Source organism: Bos grunniens, chromosome 4 (assembly GCF_055505025.1).
Source record: "Bos grunniens cultivar Pamir isolate PY7600 chromosome 4, Bosgru_T2T1.0, whole genome shotgun sequence".
Classification (NCBI taxonomy): Eukaryota; Metazoa; Chordata; class Mammalia; order Artiodactyla; family Bovidae; genus Bos; species Bos grunniens.
Genome location: NC_141168.1, coordinates 35,393,198 through 35,416,919, shown reverse-complemented (window position 1 = coordinate 35,416,919; position 23,722 = coordinate 35,393,198). Strand labels below are relative to the sequence as shown.

Below are 23,722 nucleotides of genomic sequence, written 5' to 3'. Positions count from 1 at the left end.
TTAATGTATCACAGGTTAATAGTTTCTCTTGCCAACACCTTTCTCCTCTGGCCCTGGCTGCCTTCTTGCCTCTCCCTCCTCAGTGGCTCTTCAGAGCACAGAATGATCTAAGATTCTCCCAGTATTTCAGGGTTGACTGAAAACCACAGATGACCCCAAGGAGTTCCATGAGAAGGGCTCAAGTAGAAAGAGTAAATACAGATCCAAATATTCCTTGGTATTTAGTTAGGAATTCTTCTTAAAAAGGCAAAAGAGTTAAAATTAAGGCATCCCTTTCTTTTATATTTAGGAATTCTGAAATCTTTGTGGGATTTAGAATGTTTTTAAATCTAAGAAATGCAAACCATTTACATTTATAGTCTACTGACAAATGCTGACATTTCCAGAAATTTCACTGTTGAACAAAACGGCTGATCACCCTTACCTCCCCATAAAGAAGTGTGCCTTAACATTCTTAACATTATCTTAACATTGCTTGTATTAAGCTGCTTGCTTTCCAGAGATTTCTTTGAAGGAAATGGAGAGGAAGATATTGAGAAATTATACTCTACTTAACATTTCCATAATCCTCAATCAAAGTATGACAGTAATTAAAGTGTATTTCTGTCCTTACCAACTTCAGTTCTTTATTCAATGTAATTTTTCCAGGGAGGCCATTCTAACTAAACTAAATTACTATGCCCATTACTATAGGCTTTATTTTTCTTCTGAGCACATGTCACTGTCTAACACACTATATACTTTATTTGTTGTCTTGTTTGACATCTGCCTTCCCCCACTAGAACATAAGCTCCTTGAAAGTAGTGACTTTTGGTCTTTCTTGACTATTGGCTAGATTCCCAACAGCTAAAGCAGTGTATGCCACATAGCAGACTCTCAATAAATAGTTGTTATATGAATAATTGAATGACATGTTGAATAAATATGTATATTATTTTTACTAAAAATTCCATGTTATTTATAAGATTTTCCAATTTATTGTCAAAGAATTTTGGTATTATTGACATTTATGTTACTTTAGTTTGACTCTTGAAGTAAAGATGATGACATGGGAAAATTGCCAAAAATAATAGAAATTATAATTGTTTTATTTTCTAATGGGCAATTTAATGAAGAGTTTTAATATTTGTAATTATCTTTACATTTGAGTAAGTTATTTTTTTGCCTGTAGGTCATTGCATAAGCCAAATGGGGACTTTTGCACTAAATCTAAGCACATGGTTCTCCTTATAGCTATAGCCCCCTCCCCTGAGTCTTTTCATTATGCAATCTATTAAGATAGCAACATGAAATCCAAGTTTTATTTTATAAATTGATTAGGAAAATAATTCTTCAAAATGTCCTTTTGTGAATGACAAAGATAGGGAGACCTTGATCACAAGAAGTTTGGAGAAAATGAATATTCTCTTTTAACTTGTATCCTTTAACAGTTGAAGATTTCCTTTTTCAGTAAGCTTTGAAACTTCTCTTTGTTTTAACATTATAAACCTCTCCCTGAATTACTGTCTGTCTTTTCTTAATAGGATACTAGTGATAATAGATTATTATTTTTGCAATTATTATTATTACTATCACGAATGATAATTTTGTGATGTTTTTGATCATCATTACAGATGAATAACAGTCATCAACATACATTTATATAATCAAAGAAAATATATGAGATTCTTAGGCTAAAACTGGGCTTGTCTTGTGGCTCAGCTGGTAAAGAATCCACCTGCAATGCTGGAGACCTGAGTTCAATCCCTGGGCTGGGAAGATCCCCTGGAGAAGAGAAAGGCTACCTACTGCCTGGAGAATTCCATGGATAGTATTTTCCATGGAGTCACAAAGAGTCAGACACGACTGGGCGACTGTCACTTTCACTTTAGGCTAAAGTTCTCAAGTAAAATTCTCAACGAAATTAGTGTTAGTTGGCCATTACCTGTTTTCCATAGAACTCGATTATTGTAAATGTGTTTAGATTTTTAAAGTTTTGATATATTTAACTTTTTTAATTGAACAGGTTATCTTTTAAGTGTTTACTAATTATTCTAGGATAAATGGAAGTTTAAAGCACCCAGTATCTATTTCAAATTATTGATAAAGTAGAAACTTTTATGGTGATACAGAAATTAACCCCTGCCCCTGGGAAAAGCATCTTTATATAATTGAATAAAAGCCAACTTTTAAATTCAACTGTGTAGAGTTTTCTAGGATCAGTAAAATATACCTGCTGATGCAAATGAGAGTGTAGGAAGAAATATTTTGGCCTAACATCATCAGTATAATCCATCGCCTATGCCTCAGTGCCAACATGAGGCATTAGTATGCAAAGTAGGTGCCCAATAAGTATATGCTGAATGAATGAATGAGTGTGTGCATAAATCTCCTTTCCTCAGTAAGGTAGAGGCCTGGGTCCGTGACTCAGATTGTGGTAAGAAAAGGCTGTGATAAAGGTGGAAGGTAAGACCTGTTTGTAGTTTTAGGGAGGGGACCTAAGGGAACCAAAATTAAAGCCCAAGCCAGGAAATTTGGGAATAAAAGGACAATTGGAAAACTTTAAATCTGTGGGAGCTGATTGAGAACAAAAACCACCCCAGTGAAGGTTCTGCTATAGACGTCAGTCCAGATGGACTAGAGCAAAGCTGTTTATATGGGCTTCCATGGGCGTGTTCTCAGAGATGTGAGTTTGCTATACAGTAATTCTGTTTTTGAATGAGTGATATTTCTTTCTAATCATCTAAAATAAATAAATACAAGCCTATTTCTTGATGAATATATATGTATATATATTCTAGAGTTTATTAGACTTCACTCCTTGCTTTATAATTTTTATGTACAAAATATTGCTTCCATGTTGTTCTATTTAATTATCTAGGGCTACTGAGAAAAGAATACAAGTAGACAACACATAAATAATGCATTTTCAGTAAAGAGAGGCCAATGACCTTAACCCATACAGTAGAAATAAGAATTTACAGTGTCCATTAAGGAAAGTAAGAGGACAATGATCTTCACATAACATGTTCAATAGGGTGGGCTTAGTGGATTCAAAGGTTTAGTGGATTCAAAGGGCTTCCCTGGTAGCTCAGTAGTAAAGAATCTGCCTGCAGTGCAAGGGACACAGGAGGCACAGGTTAGATCCCTGGGTCAGGAAGATCCCCTGGAGAAGGAGTGGCAACCCACCCCAGTATTCTTGCCTGGAGAGTTCCATGGAAAGGAAGCCTGGCGGGCTTCAGTCCACAGGGTCTCAAAGAGTTGGACACAACGGAAGTGACTTAGCACACACAGTCGATTCAAAAGGTATATAAGATAGCAGTTACTTAATTTGCCATGTGCTAAAAATTATTCAGTTTAAAAATCATCCTTTAACCTGTTAATTTCATTTAGAATTAACTTGTATTTGTGTTGGTTTCACAGTTTTGTTTTTAAATTGTAGCATTTTAGTTAAGCTTATGACAATTATAAGCAGAAGGATTGTTTAACATAGATTTATATTTATATAGTTGTGCAGTATAGAAACAAACTTCTCCTGGGTTGTTGAAGCATTAAAATAAAGGTATTTTTCAAGTTTCAGTTTGAGAAGTGGAGTCATGAGAAATTTCTTCAGTCAGCTATTAAGGAGAGAGAGCTGGTTTGGAATTTTAATCTCATTATAAAATTCACAATATATATTAATATTATCTCATTATATATTATTTGATAAATGGATCAAATGTTTATTTCCTATTATAATATTTAAGTTGGCATTAACTAATAAGGTAAAAATGAGCACATTAGCAATTTCTCAAACCAAATATGTATTTTTTATCGATGTATAGTTCATCTACAATGTTGTGTTGGTTTTAGGTATACAGCAGAGTGATTCAGTTATATACACACATGCATCGCCTCTCTTTTAAATTCTATTCCCATATAGGTTATTACAGGGAATTAAGTAGAGTTCCCTGTTCTTCACAGTAGGTCCTTATTAGTTATCTATGTTGTGTATAGTAGTATGTGTATGTGTCAATCCCAATTTCCAAATTTATCCCTCCTCCCAACCATACTTTCTACATTACTTTTCTTTGATTTGATTTCATAAATCTAAGGTGTTATACTATCTACTAATTAAAATATAAAAATATATGATACAGAGTTTCTAAAAATGGCATATTCCTTGTTTCTAGGGATACATTCCTTGCGATGATCATTCTGATCACAATGATGATGATTGCTATAGCTTAAGGGGAATTTACCACCTACTAGTGGTGTGGTTTATGTTATATAATCAGTGCTTATATATTTTACCTAGTTTAATCCCCATGGTAGCCTCATGAGAAAGACATAGTTATCATTCCTGTCTTATAGATAAGAAAAACTGAGTCTTTCAGAGCTTAGATAATTGAGCTAAGGGCACACAGTTTTTGCAAAGTGGAACTGGATGGGATTCAATTTAATCCCTAAGCTATATAATTCCCCTCAAAAGTTATATTAAAGCATCTTTATGTTTAAGATCCAGTATTAAATAATATAATAATGTAAAGATAAGTAACTAGAAGATAGTTATGACTTTTAGTTTTCTTCATTTTGTGTATCAATGAATATGGCTTTGTTCATAATTTTTTACTTGTTCAGTAATAGATACAAATGAAGCCTATTTGTCATTCATTATTCCCTGGGTAATTCACATTTAAAATTTGCATAGATTGGAAGTGGATGATATTGCCAATATCAAATATAAAAAACTTGGTTTTTAGAATGTTTTAAAAGAGGATATTTCTTAAAGTTAGACCTATTAATATTTTCCAGATTTACTATGTGGATATTATGAGTAATTTTTTCCTTATATTTAATTTGTTCTCCAGGCTTTTTTATGTAAAAAGGTATTTATCACAACAAAGCCAGTGATAATGACTTTGAGAATGATTTTCTTTCTGGGATGATTTCTTTTGCAATTCTAGAATTGCTCCTCCAGAACTGTCAAAAGTACCATTACTTCTCTTGTAATGTTTATGTTAATATTAGTTTATAGGTCAGAGGTGATGTTGTCATTTCACATAACTAACTGTATTTGTTATGGTTTAGTTGCTAAGTTGTGTCTGACTCTCTTGCAACCCCATGGACTATAGCCCACCAGTCTCCTCTCTGTTCATGGAATTTCCCAGGCGAGAATACTGGAGTGGGTTGTCATTTTCTTCTCCTGGGGATTCTCCCTACCTAGAGATTGAACTCGTATCTCCTTCATTGGCAGGTGGATTCTTTACCAGTGAGCCACCAGTGAAGCTCTTTAACTACTGGATATAGAATACTAAAATTGATGTATACAAATATCATAGAATTTAGAGATGTTTTATTAAACCTAAACTATTTGCCAATCTGTCCTATGTGGATTCCAGTGGTAAGAATACATATTTAAAGCAAATATCATTTTTATATTAAATTTATGTTTATTACCATACTGTGTTTCATTCAGTTTTTTCTTCCAAACTGTAATGGAGATGTTTGATACTCAGTATGAAAAATGAGTTAATAGGGTGAAGTTTGATAGTCTCAATTTCTCTTATTTTGTTTTCTGAACTGTCCACAGTACCCAGACTTTTTGAATTAATGGACTTTGAATTAATTTCCCATCTAATGAAACTATGTGACCCTGAAAAAGATTTAATTTCTTTGTGCCCTAGGATACATATATATAAAAAATGGGAGATAAGAGTACATAACTATCAGACTTGAGAGAATTAAATCAGATACCAGTATGTTACCATTTCCTTCTCCCACTCCAGTATTCTTGCCTGGAGAATCCCATGGATGGAGAAGCCTGGTAGGCTACAATCCACGGGGTCACAAAGAGTCAGACACGACTGAGCAAATTCACTTACTTACTTACCAGTATGTTAATTGCCTGCCATAATACCAGGCTCATAGAGACTGTGAATATTAGTTACTTTTACCTAATAAGTACTGAAAAATTCATTTAAAATTATTTACTTTTAATCTTAGATACTGTCACAAGGAGAGATTTCTTAGTATCATCTAGAAATTGACTTTCACTTCTCTTTAAGCAGGTAAAATGCACACATGTACTGTTCAAAGTTTTACCTAATGTTTGCAATGTTTAATGTACTTTCTTTCCTCTTTATTTTGTATCAGTATAACCCTGATGACCTGTAGTTTGTTTAAACATCACATATCCTATGAGATTTGATTATGGAAATTTGTGAGAATATAAGATTTTGATATTTCAGACCAATTACTTTGTTTTGGTGCTTAAGTTACTTAAATTTTTTTTTTCATGTGATGATTTTGTCAGCACCTCATTGAAATATCTCCAGATAAAGCCATTAAATCACAGGGTGATTAAGGTGTATTCTTTTCTATTTTTAATGCATGCAATTTATTCTTAGAATTTCTTACAATTCCACTGTGTTTAGTAATCCACAGATTATTCCAATAATTTCCAAAATTCTCCAATCACCATAAACTTCAAATGGTGAAATTTCTGGAAGGGAAGCAACTTTTCACGTTACTTGTAAAAATGTATGATTTCATAAGGGAAACAAATATGATAAATTAATATAGGCAGATAATATATTCTGTTTTAGGACATAAATAATCATTCTAAGTATATGCTATAATGAATTTGTAGGAGGAAAAATAACCAGGAATGAAAGAGACTCTAGTGACTATCTGTTAGATCTTCCTGCTGTCAACTCACCACTTAAACCATCTAAATCAAATGAAATGTTCATATATGTCTTACGATTAATGTTGCTTTGACCTGCCTTTGACTGAATGAGAAGGAAAGTAGTTTCTTTTAGCTTTATTGGAAGCAGATAGATTCTTCTTTGGCTACTTGATTGTCAGAAATATGCTATCTTATGTCATTCAAATTAAGGATGCTGTTTATATTCTCCATTAATAAAACTCTCTTACTTCTAAGTCCTCAAACTTTGGTGCTTAGCTATGTGGGATTTTATCCTAAAGATTTCTAGTTTCATATATTACTGCAAGGTCACATTATTTCTGCAAGAATTTGGCTTTGTTTGTATTTTTTTAAAATCTTTAATGTATGGTGAACTCAAAAAAATTATTCCGCATTCTTTAGTTACAGTTTTACATTGTACATGGCAAACATATTTGAGACAGTTTTCAGTAACTGTTCTAATATTTAATTTCAAACTCAAGGTTACTCAATATAAGTAAATGTTAACTAGTAAAATGGCTCCAGTTCTTTGACTTCTTATTTAATATTTAAGGTAGAAACTTAACATTGGCTTGGATTATTAAATAATTAGATTTTCCAGTGACATAGAAATTGTATTTTTTTTTCCTCCCTAACCACAGTTGCACAGAATTTGTACTCTATGTATGTAAGTTGCCTATTTTACTTGGGTGTACTTTTTATGTTCACTTACAACTTCCAACAGAGCAAGTTCCAGAAGTTCAGCCATACATTGAGGTAAATAGTTTACCCAGATTTAATAGCTGAACTTCCAAATATAGTCAGATTAATAGGTTCAAGTCCATAGTCTGATCTGGCCACATGCAAGCAATTACTTGTTTAATTTGATCCATGTACATAGCTAAGTTGGTCAGTGTCAAACCCAATATTTACTCTTTGACCTAAATGTACATTCTGTATTGGTCAAATTAATTATAAGATCAATTGGTTTTCCTCCTTATTGTTGAGGATATTATGTGAAGCTCTGTTTAGGGCTTCACAGAGTCGATTGGTATGCCTCAGCTAATAGTTTCCTGATTTATATCCTCAGGGTCAAGAAGTGTTTTTTATGTTAAATGTCCGTGACACTCTGCTGACTTAGCCTGGAACAATTCCAAATGATTTACTCTTTGGGATGGCTGCTGCTGCTGCTGCTGCTGCTGCTAAGTCGCTTCAGTCGTGTTCGACTCTGTGTGACCTCATAGACGGCAGCCAACCAGGCTCCCCCGTCCCTGGGATTCTCCAGGCAAGAACACTGGAGTGGGTTGCCATTTCCTTCTCCAATGCATGAAAGTGAAAGTAAAGTCTCTCAGTCACGACCCCATGGACTGCAGCCCACCAGGCTCCTTGGTCCATGGATTTTCTAGGCAAGAGTACTGGAGTGGGGTGCCATTGCCTTCTCCGTTGGGATGGCTATACCAGTCATATTTTAGCATCCATAATAAGACTTTATTATAGGATTTATTTTTCAATAGAAAATTAGTCATCTAACTTGAATTTATATTTTTCACTGAGTTTATATTTTTAACTAACTAGATTATTATTTGTGAGTTTTTATTAACATCAGGAAATGGTGTAACTTCCAGCCAACTCAGTTAATTAGACGGTAAGTATTCAGTATTCCTGAGTTTAATTTAGGTTTTGTGTGTGTGTGTGTCTTAATATAACACTCTAAATAATTTTTGTGTGTTTAACAAGTGTGAGCCATTAGTCATAGGGTGATTCAGTGGCAAGAGCAAGAAACTTTCAGCTCCATCTCTGACACCCTATGGAATACCATGACCATGTTATAAAACAGACCAGACATTAATGGGATTTTGTTATCGTTATTTTACTGAATGACCTGTCTTGCTAAATTATTTCACTATTCTATTTTATTAGTAGTTAGCATGTCCTCTAGGCTCTGGAAAGTCAAGCTATCCACATTTAATTATTTTTCATTTTCTTTAAGTTAATCTTTCTGAGCTATTCCTGTGTTACTTATCTGATTTTCTTCCTTAGTTTATCTACAGGTTGCTAGGAATGAAGACCCTGTGTCTATGTATGCATTTTATTCTCCATTTGACTTTACTTTGTTGAAAGGTGATATAGCAGTCAATATAAAAGTGCTATTTTAACAGCTAAAATTAGCTAAACTCAAGTTCAATTTGGAGTCTTCTTATTAAAGTCATTCACCAAAGTAGTAAAAATCATTTTAATAAGATTCAAAACATACCCAAGAATATTGCTAAAGACCCTGGTATGTAAGACTAGATATTTTTAACAGATTCCCCACTTATTCAGTCAGTATTTGGTACTTCTTTCCCTTATTCCACTGTTACATGTAAGGTTTTTTGACTACAACTATAATACAAATACTATACAATACAATACAATACAAAGTTAGAACATTCTAACATATGTGTTTCTTTCTCTTGTATCATGGTCCTGTTGGGTGATGGACTTTAAAGTTCTCAGTGGTAGTGCTATAAAAAGTCTCTACGTTTGTCAAGTTTAACAGTGGTCCTCATTTTCTTTAAAATGTGCTAGTTAACAACTAAATCCTAACTTTGGTTAATCTGTTTACTTGGTGACTGAGGTCAAACCTCTAATGAAAGGCAATGGAATGAATATTCAAGTTGTAGTTTTAGCATTTCTGTTGGATGGGTTTACTTAAATAATCCTACTGTCCTGGTAATTTGTATCTGTAAGAGTTTGAAATGAGTATAAGGTGCTCTTAGCTATTGCTTCTTTTTTTGTTTATTTTAACTCTATATGAGCAAATCAAGGTCATTTATGGAAAAACAGAAACAGAGAAAGACATATAGACTCAGTCATTTAAAAACTGCTTTGAAGGCACAGAGGTCATTAAGGATAAAATAATAACCAATTTCAATACTAGAGGCAACTCTATTATTAAAACTGAGTGTGAAAACTTTCTACAAAGGGAAAATTTATTGGCAGAAAAAGACATGCATAGCAAATATCATAATAGTGTGTTCAAATAATCATGGCAATTGATATGACACCCACAGTCTTCAGTATATTCCAGATGGGCAAAGAAGAAAAAATAAACATTATTATCTATGTATTTAATTGATGTTCATAGTGATTTGCATGGTAGTTTTGACCACTTTGGCTTCATTGCTGTGGTTCATCCTTCTATATTTCTGATTGTTTTACTTCCCTAATAGAACCACCAACCAACCAGACAACAACCCAGGAAACCAACCTATCTATCTTCTTATCTACTGCCTCTTGTATAAGCAAACAACAAATAAAAATGTTCTATGGGAAACAAACTAACAAGTGAAAACAGTCTCTAGCTCTTTATTATACAGGATGAAATGAAAATTCGATAGTGTGTTTTGTTCCGTTTTGCTCATTTTTCTTTTCCACAATTATCTCATGTAGTTCTTAGGGTCAATACAAAACCAAATGCAAAGGACTCTTCACTCCTTCCGCCCACGGACTCTGCTGTGCCTCCAGTGCCTCTGCTTTTGCAGCTTCTTTTGGTTTCCTTTGCCATCAGCTCAGCCTAATTCAATTTAAAGTCCAATTCATCTCAGTTCTCTGACCCTTTCCCCTCCTGTGCTGTGCTTAGTCATGTCCAACTCTTTGCAACCCCGTGGAATGTAGCCTGAGAGGCTCCTCTGTCCGTGGGGATTCTCAAGGCAAGAATATTGGAGTGGTTTGCCATGCCCTCCTCCAAGGGACCTTCCTGACCCAGGGATCAAACCTGTGTCTCATTCTCTCTCCTGCTATAGAAGGCAGGTCTTTACCACTTGTGCCACCTGGAGTGAAGTGAAGTGAAAGTTGCTCAGTCATGTCCAACTCTTTGTGACCCCAAGGACTATACTGCTGTTGCTGCTAAGTCACTTCAGTCGTGTCCGACTCTGTGCGACTCCATAGACGGCAGCCCACCAGGCTCCCGCTGTCCCTGGGATTCTCCAGGCAAGAACACTGGAGTGGGTTGCCATTTCCTTCTCCAATGCATGAAAGTGAAAAGTGAAATTGAAGTCACTTAGTTGTTTCTGACTCTTCGAGACCCCATGGACTGCAGCCTACCAGGCTCCTCTGCCCATGGGATTTTCCAGGCAAGAGTACTGGAGTGGGGTGCCATTGCCTTCTCTGATGGAATTCTCCAGGCCAGAATACTGGAGTGGGTAGCCGTTCCCATCTCCAGGAGATCTTCCCAACCCAGGGATCAAACCCAGGTCTCCCGCATTGCAAACAGATTCTTTACCATCTGAGTCACTGGGTAAGCCCAAGAACACTGGAGTGGGTAAGCTATCCCTTCTTCAGGAGATCTTCCAGACCCAGGAATTGAACTAGGATCTCTTGTGTTGCAGGCAGATTCTTTACCAACTGAGCTACCAGGGAAGCCCTTTCCCCTACTACTTCCCTACATTTCCACTGCTGCTGCTAAGTCATTTCAGTCGTGTCCGACTCTGTGCAACCCCAGAGATGGCAGCCCACCAGGCTCCCCCGTCCCTGGGATTCTCCAGGCAAGAACACTGGAGTGGGTTGCCATTTACATTTCCATACTACCTTGTAAATACATATGTTTGTTCTTAGGCACTGCTTAGTGGCTAGAATTTGGAATATGTGGGGGAAGTAAAACATCTTGGTCATTGTGAAATTAGCACAGTATTAACACCTATTGGACTCTTAACCATAGGTTATTTAATGAATAAATGAAAAGAATGAAGGAAGGAATAATATGATATGTGGAAGTCACTCAGTCATATCCAGCTCTTTGTGACCCCATGGCCTATATAGTCCATGGAATTCTCCAGGCCAGAATACTGAAGTGGATAGCCTTTCCCTTCTCCAGGAGATCTTCCCAACCCAGGGACTGAACCCAGCTCTCCCACAATGCAGGCAGATTCTTTACCAGCTGAGCCACAGGGGAAGCCCAAGAATGCTGGAGAGGGTAGCCTATCCCTTCTCCAGCAGATCTTCCCAACCCAGGAATCAAACCAGGTCTCCTGCATTCATTGTATGTTTATTAATAATTTAAAGTTACCTGGGGGCTCTTGTTAAAGTTAGCATTTATCATACATCTATAATTATTTTATGGCATGTGGGACATATTTTTATTAGTTATATACACATACACATTCTATAGTGCTTGGGAAAATAATAACCAATTTTTAATCTCTTACATTAAAAGATATGATTTGCTTTCCAATATATGAAGAAACATATTTTGGCAAGCATGGGGGCCACTTTAACACCTTCTCAGTAAGAATTCTCTTTATAATATTTCCTAAATATTTGCCATAGTACTTCCATTTACAAAGAGCTAAGTATGTTTGACCTTAAAATAGGATGCATCGGAAGGGATACAATCATTCTTTTACCCTTCATGTTTTTTCTTCTACTAAATTATTCATTTGTGATCAGGGAAAACGTGAAGTGTGACCTGATTTCTAAGAGCATTTTATTTAGTAGAAATTATGTAGTAGGTCTTACACTTCTGAAGATCCTTGCAACATAACATCTACTTTGATGGAAAACTGATTTTATTATCAAACATGAATGCTATTTAACACTTACCATTTTAATTATTTGATATATTATAACTTTAAAATTTTAATTTTTTCTTTTTAAATTCATTCTCCAGCATTTTCTCTTAAATGTCTTCCTGTACTCCACAGTGTATATTTTATACAAATGTCTTTCAAGCTAGTATATACACTGTTTTGTAATTCATTGTCCACCTAACTATATAATAAACACTTTCCCATATGATGAAATATTCTTCTATATTATGCTGGTTAGAAATCTCAGATAGTTCAGTTAAGCTTCTCAGTCATGTCTGACTCCTTGTGACCCCATGGACTACAACATGCCAGGCTTCCCTGTCTGTCATCTACTCAAAATCATGTCCATTGAGTCGGTGATGCCAGCCAACCATCTCATCCTCTGTTGTCCCCTTCTCCTCCTACCTTCAATCTTTTCTAGCATCAGGGTCTTTTCCAGCAAGTCAGTTCTTCGCATCAGGTGGCCAAAGTATTGGAGCTTCAGCTTCAACATCAGTCCTTCCAATGAATATTCAGGACTGATTTCCTTTAGGATTGATTGATTGGATCTCTTTGCCATCCAAGAGACTCTCAAGAGTCTTCTCCAACACCACAGTTCAAAAGCATCAATTCTTTGGTGCTCAGCTTTCTCTACAGTCCAACGCTCTCATCCATACATGACTACTGGAAAAACCATAGTTTTGACTAGATGGACCTTTGTTGGCAAAGTAATGTCTCTGCATTTTAATATGCTGTCCAGGTTGGTCATAACTTTTCTTCCAAGGAGCAAGCATCTTTTAATTTCATGGCTACAGTCACCATCTGCAGTGATTTGGGGCCCAAGAAAATAAAGTTTCTCACTGTTTCCATTGCTTCCCCATCTATTTGCCATGAAGTAATGGGACTGGATGCCATGATCTTAGTTTTCTGAACGTTGAGCTTTAAGCCAACTTTTTCACTCTCCTCTTTCACTTTCATCAAGAAGCTCTTTAGTTTTTCACTTTCTGCCATAAGGGTGGTGTCATCTGAGTATCTGAGGTTATTGATATTTCTCCTGGCAATCTTGATTCCAGCTTGTGCTTCATCCAGCCCACCATTTTGCATGATGTACTCTGCATGTAAGTTAAATAAACAAGGTGGCAATACTTCTTTCCTGATTTGGAGGCATTCAGTAAGTGATAGCAATAATAAACATTTGTTATTATCATTGCATTTAATAAACAACTGTACTAAAACTCATCTCAGTTCTTTCCCCTCCATAAAGTCTTCGTTTATCATTTCCTCTAAAGCCAACCTCACCCTTTCTGAGCTCCTTGCTTATATTTTCTCTTAATATCCACCATTCTTTTACTGAGATGATAATATATATGTCTTTGTCTCATCCAGTATATTGGATATTAGAGCTTTATTTATCTTGTATCCTCTTTAGTGTTGGCTATCATACAGAGTAGAGACACAAAATTTAAATATTTTATATATAACACAATACTTAATATTTTCACAGTGTATGTGGTTCAGTGGAAACTATCAGAGCACTTGTAATACTATATAGTTTCCCTTTCACACAGTGGGTTCTGTGGGCAGAATCTATTGTATATTCATCATGCTTACAGTGTGTTAGAAGGAAAAAAGTTAGATCATGGGCTTCTTGCCCTTGAAAAAAATTGGGTCTTGCTTTCATGATTTAAAAAATAAATATTAGATGTCCTTTCACTTATGTGATATGATAGAAAACCTTAAATCTTTATATAGCCTTGTAAGTGTTATATTAAAATATCCCATATTTTTTAGAACCTCATGTAACTCAAACATCTGGAAAAACCTATTAACAAATAATGTATAGATTTGTCAAACGTGTTTTTTTATACTGTCATTCTTCCCATAACAATTTTTGCATATATCTTTCTAATAGGTAATTTGAGCCTAAACTGATTATGTAAATTAAAATTTCAGGGAGGCTGTGTCTATGAAACACTAACAACTCAATCATATTATCTCAGAGCATCATTAAGCACCTCACTGAGTAGGAGCAAAAACAGAGGTCAGGGCATTTTGGTTGTCTTAATGTGGTGCTTCTGTTTTGATTTTTTTTAAGTTACAGCTGAATACAACTGTTTTTTATATTAACAGTGATGCCTTTGAAAAATATCTAAATGCATCAGGGCTATACAAAAGGAAAAACACAGTGATGTCATTGGAAAAAAATTAAGGAAACATTTTATCATTTTTTTAAGTGTGTAAAGTAGAAGGAAAACAACTGGCACCCAAATAAAGGAAATTCATGTTATGAACACATGCAGCTGTCAAACAGCAACATTCCAGAACATCTAAACCTTCCACATACTTAGAGGGCTCTGTGCTTATTTATCACAGAACCTGTAATGCTCTGTTTCTGTCTTTTATTGACTTTCCCTCTGGAAGACATTTCATCCTTTTCAAACCATCTTTACACTCCCAGAGCCTACCTAGTACCTGGCACATGGAAGGCAATTGTTGTTTATGGATTCAATTAATGAAGTAAATAATTATTTAATTAATTAAAGGATGTCTGTGCTTTCCAAGGATTTTCAGACTTTCAGTGTGGAGAAAAATTATCTGCAAATTTAGTTTTAAAGTGTAATTTGATAACTTCTGCACACATGGATTCTAATTCTATATGTTATATAGCCTAAAAGAGTGCATTTTAACAAGGTCACCAGTGTTTCTGACTCAGGAGCAAGGATCAGCCTTTGAAAACATTGATAGAATATCATTCACCTGATTAAGAACTCTTCCTGATTCAGGTAAGTTTTAGCAAAATCACTGGGCCTTGTTCACTGATTGAGAGGGTCACAGTGAGTGAGGATTGAATATAGTGTAAGAAAAGGCCCGAAGGGCTCATTGGGCACAATGGTGAAAGCCTTTGCTCAAACTTTCCCCAATTCCATGTCTGTTAGATTTGTGGGATTTGAATGAATAGGAAGTAAAGCCAAAGACAAACTTGAGAGTGTGGGCAGACTTCAGGACATCCTAAGTATCCAGACAAAGTCTAGTCTTCCAGTTGAGCTGCACTGGGGTCACTATCCAATGGTTCAAGCCAAGAAATAAGCAAGGAACAAAATCTAGGCCAGATAACTGACAAGCATCTCATCTCAAGATATAGATCATACAAGGATATTGAGACCAGGAAACTCTGAGTATGACTTCTGATTCCTAAACAGACCCTTTCTTCCTCAGTTGCTGTTTTAAGTTCACTTTCTCAGTGTTACCTGATGGGAGCTAGCAAAGTATCTGCTGCTCCCAGCACTGAGTATACTTCTTAGGTATTGGCCATGGTGGAAGGATAGATTGTCTAAGTGTTTATACTATCAATTCATCAGAATCTTTGAAAAATATTGCTCAAATCCTTGGACAGTGAGTCACAACTGATACATCAGCATCTCTGGGGAGCACACAGTAGGAGTTGGCTTCTGAGCGTTCTTTAGGTGGTTGGTTCAGATGGTTGGCCTGGTGTGAGAGCCATTACTTTGAAAAGCCTCCATAGGCATTTCATTAGTGAAGAAAATTTATTGTATCTATTAGGAGTCATATCTCTCTGCCCCCATCTTTAACCACATATTTCTGCCTCTTGCACACAGCTCCTCTCCTTATCTGGCTCTTAGGAGTCTTCTGTTCAAAATTACTTTGTCATGAGTCATTCTTTCTAAACTTCTAACCATAATAATAATTTCCTCTCTTCCTTTTCTAGCAATTTTCAGTCTAAAAATTTATTTTTCTTTCCTTTTATTTCCTCTGCACAATTTATATCCTAAAGCACTTTCAAATTACATGTCATAATGTCATGTACTCTTCCCCCTTCCATTTTTTCATGCATACGCACATAGGTAGCACATTAGCTGACTTACATTTCTAAAAATAATCAGGGGCCAGTGACTCTGTGTGAACAAGTGAGCAAGGTCATTACTAACCTTAAAATGTAAGAATAAAGTTACAAAATAGGAAAGTTGCTTAGAAAATGGAAAATAAGTTCAGAATTTAAGCAGGACATCTAAGATGTTTTATACTCCAACTTGTTTTAACAAGATTCTACTCTTTGTAATTCATTTATAGAATGGTTATGGCCTCCCATTGAGTCTGTGCTCCCATTTATTCAGCAACTGTAAATAATGACCATCAGCACAGCTTTTGAAATCTTCAGATGAAAGGAACTAAATTAAGGCAGCTTCCTGTGTGCATCCCTTTCTCACAAAATGGATGTTGACTGGAATACAGAAAGCAAGGAACAGCAAGCACAGTATAGTGATCTTAGCAACCTAGTGTAGTCTAGCTTTTGAGAGCCATAGATGCTTCTTTTCTATGTACTAACAATTGCTTTTTTTTTTTTTTTTTAATAAATACTGTTTTTCTTAATTGGAATGTGGTATAGTGGGTTTTATCTAAAGATATGAAAGAGATCAGAAAAGGCAATATCAAATCAATTACATTGTGTGGATTCATGTCACAGTAGTTTCTTCAGTTATTGCAAGCTGGTTTCTATTTTAAGGTTATTAGTCATGTACCGTAGTACCTGAGAGTGAAAACTTTCATTACCATCCAAAGATGCTTCATTTTGTTGCTTAACAGGGAAAATTTTGATAAATAAATTCCAGCATAATTTTTTTCTACATTCCTGGGAACTTAAAATGAACTTATAATTTAAAAAATTATATACAGATTATCTTTTTTGCATAGTTTACTTTTACAATCTACATATTTTAAATTATTAGACCGTTGAGTTTGTAGTGGATGATGTTATAATGTTAATGAAGTGCTTTGTAAAACCTTCTCTTGGTATTATAGTTGAGTTATGGAGATAGTACTTACTACTCAGGGCAAAGGGTGTCTAATTAAGTCAGTGTGATACATACAATTGGAAAAGATTGCTTGAAATATCAGTTGAGCTCAGTTGTTCAGTCATGTCCAACTCTTTGTGACCCCACCATGGACCGCAGCACGCCAGGTTTCCCTGTCCATCACCAACTCCTGCAGCTTGCTCAAACTCATGTCGGTGATGCGATCTAACCATCTCATCCTCTGTCGCCCCTTTCTCCTCCTGCCTTCAGTCTTGAAGTATAGAATATACTTAATGTAGATAACAATGGATTTGCAGTTAAAATGTTATATTAAAGCTCTTTGTCATTTAATCACTCTATTATATCTGATGATGTCAGTATTCAGTACTGTAGAATGCATAGCAAAAAAACAATGTTCCTTACTAAGGTCAAGTTATTGCTGGACATCATATGGGCTATAAGAAAAGGAGACATGTTCTCAACCTTCCAGGACCTCAAAATGCATTTGAGGGATAGATAGATAAAATGATAGGTAAGCTATATGCTTCTGTTTTCAGAAACACACATCTCACACTCCTTATTTTTCATACAACTCAGCTGACAATTATTTATATCTTTTAGGCTCTCCTATTCTGTAGCTTTAAATAGTTATTTAAATTCATGAACTTTTGTACCTCAGAGAAGATGCATTTGCTTGGTTTTTTTGTATTTGTTTTCTATAACAACTTAGGTATTGTGGATAAAGCAAAAATCTATTAAATGCTAAAGTGTTCATTTTATTCCTCATTATCATTTTGTTATTATAGGATGTAAGCATTTTTAAGTGCACTGTTTATTTCTTTGATGTCTTAAAAAAGAATAAATCGAGGTTTTTTTTTTCTTTTTTTTTTTCTGTTTAGAGGTGTCATTATGTGCATCTTGGTTTGTGATCATTTCAAAGTAAAATTGTCACTGTTGAGTGGATATGATGGAAATCTCTTGGTTTCCTGGAAAAATGCATTATTGATCTACCTTTATGTCATTTTTATTTTTTCAACTAAAAATGTGTGAGGCAGTTACGTGATTTCCTGTGCCTTTTCTACTAAATGACTACTAAATTAATAAGTGAATCAAAGGCTAAAGCATACTCCTTCCAAGGGGTAATTTCATTCTGTAGAAAGCTATCAACTTTATTATTGGTATCAATGATTCTTAGTTTGTCAGTATCTTTGAAATGTCATCTCATAGTTCCTCATCACCAATGTGTAAGATCACCTACAACACCGCAGTATTCACCCTATCTTCTATAGCACTTGCTTTGATTTTATTTCCAGTGTAAAAAGGAGAAGTATTTTTAACTTCTGTAGTTTTTGATAGAAAATTATATTTTTAAGAGTGGAGAGCTGGAGTGTTTGCAGAATTTTTGTGACATATTGAAAAGTTAATAAGATTAGAAATTCTATACTTAATAGTATGGCAATAAGAAAATTAATAACTACTTGATAATGTCATTTTACCCTGAAATTTTTTCATTCCTAAATTACATTTGTTTTTTGACCATTCCAGGAGTTAGATTGTTTTAAAAAATGAATTTTCTACAAGATTCATGAAATTCTTTTAAAGCCTCAAGGTTTTGCTTGCTATCTTTGTTTAAATGTCTGATGTAATTATTTCATTTCAAGTGCCAAAGCTTGATTCTGTGACTAATACAACTTAGTAAGCTATATCTGCTGCTGCTGCTGCTAAGTTGCATCAGTCGTGTCCGACTCTGCGACCCCATAGACGGCAGCCCACCAGGTTCCCCCTGGGAATCCCTGGGATTCTCCAGGCAAGAACACTGGAGTGGGTTGCCATTTCCTTCTCCAATGCATGAAAGTGAAAAGTGAAAGTGAAGTCGCTCAGTCGCGTCCGATTCCTAGCGACCCCATGGACTGCAGCCCACCAGGCCCCTGTCCATGGGATTTTCTAGGCAAGAGTACTGGAGTGGGGTGCCGTTGCCTTCTCCGAAGCTATATCTACTTGTTTGCAAAATGAGGTTTTAGTGAATGCGGTAGCAATAGTTATGGTCCCCCCAAAGATGCCTACATTCTGATCCTCAGAATCTATGTGTATGTTGTGTTACATGACAAAGCACTGACCTTAGCATAAGTAGGTTATCTGTATTATCCTGCTGGGCCAACGGTCCTTACAAAAGGAAGAGAGAGTCAGCAGAGTCAGAACTAGAGAGGGGGTCCTGAGAAAGGCTCAAATCATTGCTGGTTTTGATGCTAGAAGGGAGTCATGGCCCAAAGAATAGTGGGAGTCTCCAGAACCTGAAAGTGAAAGAAAATGGTTTCTTTCCTAGAGCCCCACAAAGCAATATCGCCCAGTGAGACCCATTTTCGGTTTCTGACCTCCAAAAGTGTAAGATGATAAATTTGTGTTGTTTTAAGCCATTTGTGTGTGTGTGTGCTTAGTCGTGTCCCACTCTTTGCAACCACATGGACTGTAGCCTCCCAGGCTCCTCTGCCCATGAAATTTTCCAGACAGAAATACTGGGGTAAGTTGCCATTTCCTCTTCCAGGGGATCTTCCCAACCCAGGAACTGAACCTGCATCTCCTGCATCAGCAGGCAGATTCTTTACTACTGAGCCATCTAGAAAGCCCTTAAGCCAACAGGCTTAGGTAATTTGTTACAGCGGCAATAGGAAGCTGTTAAACAGAGTACTGGAGTCAAAGATAGGAGCATTCTCATGATGTTTCATGGAGAGTCAGTCAACCAAAATTGCTGAATTCCCATATCTTGGTGATTGTGTGTAAGGGTACCTTTATGAAATATTGCCTTGTTCAGAATCTTTGTGCAGCGCAAATAGCTACACATGTTGAGGCCTAATGCAGAGACAGGGTAGATGAACGACCGCTGCACTGACACATCAACATTTTCCTGTATTTCTTTTTAAAAGTAAAATTGTAGAAATTCATCTTATTTCCGCTCATGTTGACTTTTCAAGTTACTAGACATCAAGTTAGAAGTTTTGTAAACACTCTCTTCCTGTAATATTCCTGTTATGAAATAGTATAGTCACCTAGCTTAGTGTTTCTGTTCTGCTGCTGCTGCTGCTAAGTCGCTTCAGTCGTGTTTGACTCTGTGCGACCCCATAGACGACAGCCCACCAGGCTCCCCCATCCCTGGGATTCTCCAGGCAAGAATACTGGAGTGGGTTGCCATTTCCTTCTCCAATGCAGGAAAGTAAAAAGTGAAAGTGAAGTCTGTCAGTCGTGCCCAACTCTTAGCGACCCCATGGACTGCAGCCTACCAGGCTCCTCCATCCATGGGATTTTCCAGGCACGAGTACTGGAGTGGGTTCTGGCATGTAATAAAACAGGCCACGCTGCCAACTTTGTGTTGTGGCTTACCGTGTCAGGATGGAAATGCTTTAAGCCTTCAAGGACTACAGTACGGACAAGGCTTTGAAACAACCAAGGTACAATTAAGTTGGATCTACAAATGCAGGCTAGCCATAGGCTGAGAAAAAAATAATATTTAAAAACAACTGCAGCGACTAAAAATGCCAGTTGGGAAGTAGACCTTGACTCAGTTAAGGATAAGCTCCTCTCCCCACAACCCTTCTTTAATATCCCAAAACTAATTTATCTCCACAGATGAGAACCAGGAGAACTCTGAACCTGGAGTTTGGAGATTCACCCTGAAGTATCTAAAGATTCCACTTTGAGTCTATATATTGGTTAAGCAAGGTTTTTCAACCTCAGTCCTACTGAAATCCGAGTCAGATAATTATTGTTGGGGGGCTGTCCTGGGAAGTCAAGGATGTTAAGAATATCCATGGCCTCTGCCCACTAGATGTCACTAATGAACCCCTGTGTCAGTCGCTCAGTTCAGTTCAGTTGCTCAGTCCTGTCCGACTCTTTGCGAGCCCATGAATCACAGCACACCAGGCCTCCCTGTCCATCACCAACTCCCGGAGTTCACTCAGACTCACGTCCATCAAGTCAGTGATGCCATCCAGCCATCTCATCCTCTGTCGCCCCCTTCTCCTCCTGCCCCCAATCCCTCCCAGCATCAGAGTCTTTTCCAATGAGTCAGCTCTTCACATGAGGTGGCCAAAGTACTGGAGTTTCAGCTTTAGCATCATTCCTTCCAAAGAAATCCCAGGGCTGATCTCCTTCAGAATGGACTGGTTGGATCTCCTTGCAGTCCAAGGGACTCAATCATGTCCAACTCTTTGCTACCTCATGGACTGTAGTCCACCAGTCTCCTCTGTCCCTGGAATTCTCCAGGAAAGAATCCTGGAGTGGGTTGCCATTTCCTTCTCCAGGGGATCTTCCTGATCCAGGGATCAAACCCAAGTCTCTTGTGTCGCCTGCATTGGCAGGTGGATTCTTTACCACTGTACCAAAAATAAACCCTTACTCTGGTTCTAACAGCCACCATGGTTTCCAGATGTTGCTAGCTATCCCCAAGGGGCATCACCACCTCTGATTGAGAACCATGGGCTTGCAGTTCTTGAGCCATTAACCTTGTTTTCTGCAACGAGACTCCACTTCAGTAGTTGGGCTTTGTCTTAACAGCAGCTTTCTAGGTACCTGTATTTATAGCCAGAAATGGACAGCCCCAAATTTAAATATTGTATTCTCCCTGTGTTGTGGAATATGGAGTCGCAAAACACACCTCAGAGGACACTCAAGACAGTCAAGTACAGTTTATTATGCCAGCAGGTCCAAAGGGAATCAGTTCCCAACAAGGACCCTGATATTCCTGAGAGGCTGTTTTATACCACCTCCCCTCCACTATGTGACTGGTTACATGTTAGCAACCTCTTTGTTGTATGTGATTGACTTTTACAACAAATAGGTGCTAGGAGAACAAACAATTAAGATTAAAGGAGGGGAACAATGATTATACATCAAGGGGGGGATGTCTCAATGGTAAATCTAACAGGAGCAGCCTGACCTCAACTACAGTCTCCGTTTGCCATCTGTAGGGAGGGAAGTCTCCAGGAGACTGGGCTTTCACTAGCAATGGTTTTCTCCCTCTGGGGTAGGGTTCAGGCCCAGTTCACATCCTGCCTTTAAGATGGATGACAGCTTCAAGATGGAGTCTCTCCTGCTTTCCTCACACTGGCCCCAATACCTGAATCTCAGTCACCGTGAAAATCATATTCTCAGCTACAGTATCCTCCATCCCTCCTCTCTGCACATGAACCATGTTTGTGTAAAACCTCTCTGATAAAATATTCTACCTTGCTAGATTTTACTCATTGACTTCTGGAGGCATCTTCCCCAACTGAGCCAGCCTGATGGATACCTATAATTTTTTCATCCTGTTGATCTGTAGTTTGTCCCATTCTACCAGAACTATGCATCTTGCAGTCCAATTTATTTTAAAAAAGCTATCTATCCTCATCTCATTTTCACACAGAGACCACAACCAATAGTTGAGACCAGGATAACAAATAAGACTATTTACAAGAACAGAAACCAAATACAGAGAGCTTAAGTAGAAAAGCAATGCAAAGCAAAGCAAGACAAAAATGGGGAACTGATAAAATATCAAGTATCTCAGAAAATCAAAACAGGCAGAATGACCTCAGGATTGCATGCAAGAATTGGGAAGTGGTCAGGCATCCTGCTTTTGTCTCCATCTCTTCCACATCTTCTTGAGTTTCTTTTTTCCAGCTGTCTGGCTTTCTCTCATGCACTGTCCTCATGTCAGGATGGTGAGCCAAAGCTCCCAAGAGTTTGTAAGTTCTCCTTTTCGGAGATTAATCCAAACCAAACTCTACATTTGTGACCACACGTGTGTGACAAACACTTCTCACTGCCCGGTAAGAAGATGCCCCAGAGATGACAGCCACAGATCAATTCAGAAACTTACCCAAATTACCTGGTCACCAATGCAGAATAAATTCTCTATTTTTAAATATAACATTTATGATTGAAAACAATTCCTCATGCAGAATTTTAATTGTATGAAAGCAATTAAAATATGAATATGTCCTCTTTGGGAAAAACACACATTAGAATAATTATGTATCAGCACTCATTTCACAGTTTATTTAATCAAAGAGACATTTTAAAGGCAGTTTTGCCTAGATACAAAAAAATGTTTTCTGTTAGGGAAATAGAAATTTAATTTTCTTCTGCATACAAAGAAATAAAAATATTAAGATATTTGAAAAGAATTTATAAGGGTTTTTGCTCAGTGTTCAAACTCATGTGAAAACAGAAATCTATTTCTAAGATAAAAAAGGATAATATAACCTTTGTGTGAAGCTACGATGTTGATTTTTTTCTTTCTGTAAAGCTTGTTTGGTCAGACCATGCTTGAAAATTTATGTTTCAGCAGAGAGCAAAGAAGGAAATTTCAATGTATTAAGACAAAAACCTGGGAAGTTGGGACATTTATGTTTTCTTAGTAAGGAAGCTCTGCTTTATTTTCTGACAAGTTCACTGACAGAGCTTTAGAAGTAACATAACAGTATCTGCACTTACCTGTCAGCCAGGAATGAATCATTCTTGAATTTACTAAAAATGACATGATCAACGTGGCATAGTAACGAACACTGGGGAGGGTTTTAAGATACCATGTGGCACCAGAGCCTCTCATTAGTGCCATGGGTCTGATCACTTATTAGTACATGTCATTTTTCTAACCTTTACAGCATTGCTGGTAGGATACAGCAAACACTTCATATCTCTACATTTGTGACACGTCTTAATGTCACATCTCTTAATAAAAA

At 36.8% G+C, this 23,722-nt stretch overlaps 1 protein-coding gene and 1 long non-coding RNA gene across 4 annotated transcripts in view; both read left to right on the top strand.

The window, feature by feature from the left end:
* Positions 1-23,722, top strand: part of KCND2 (potassium voltage-gated channel subfamily D member 2) — a 568,410-nt gene that overhangs the window by 147,699 nt on the left and 396,989 nt on the right. The window lies entirely within an intron of this gene.
* LOC147373928 (uncharacterized) overlaps positions 1-23,722 on the top strand; it is a 120,498-nt gene that overhangs the window by 33,143 nt on the left and 63,633 nt on the right. Inside the window, exons 3-4 of one of the 2 annotated variants that reach the window (XR_015162217.1) lie at positions 5,965-6,029; positions 7,737-9,974. The exons of the other annotated variant lie outside the window; for it this stretch is intronic. This is a non-coding gene — a long non-coding RNA (uncharacterized LOC147373928). Of the gene's footprint in view, positions 1-5,964; positions 6,030-7,736; positions 9,975-23,722 lie in introns of those variants that run through there. 2 annotated transcript variants of the gene reach the window in all.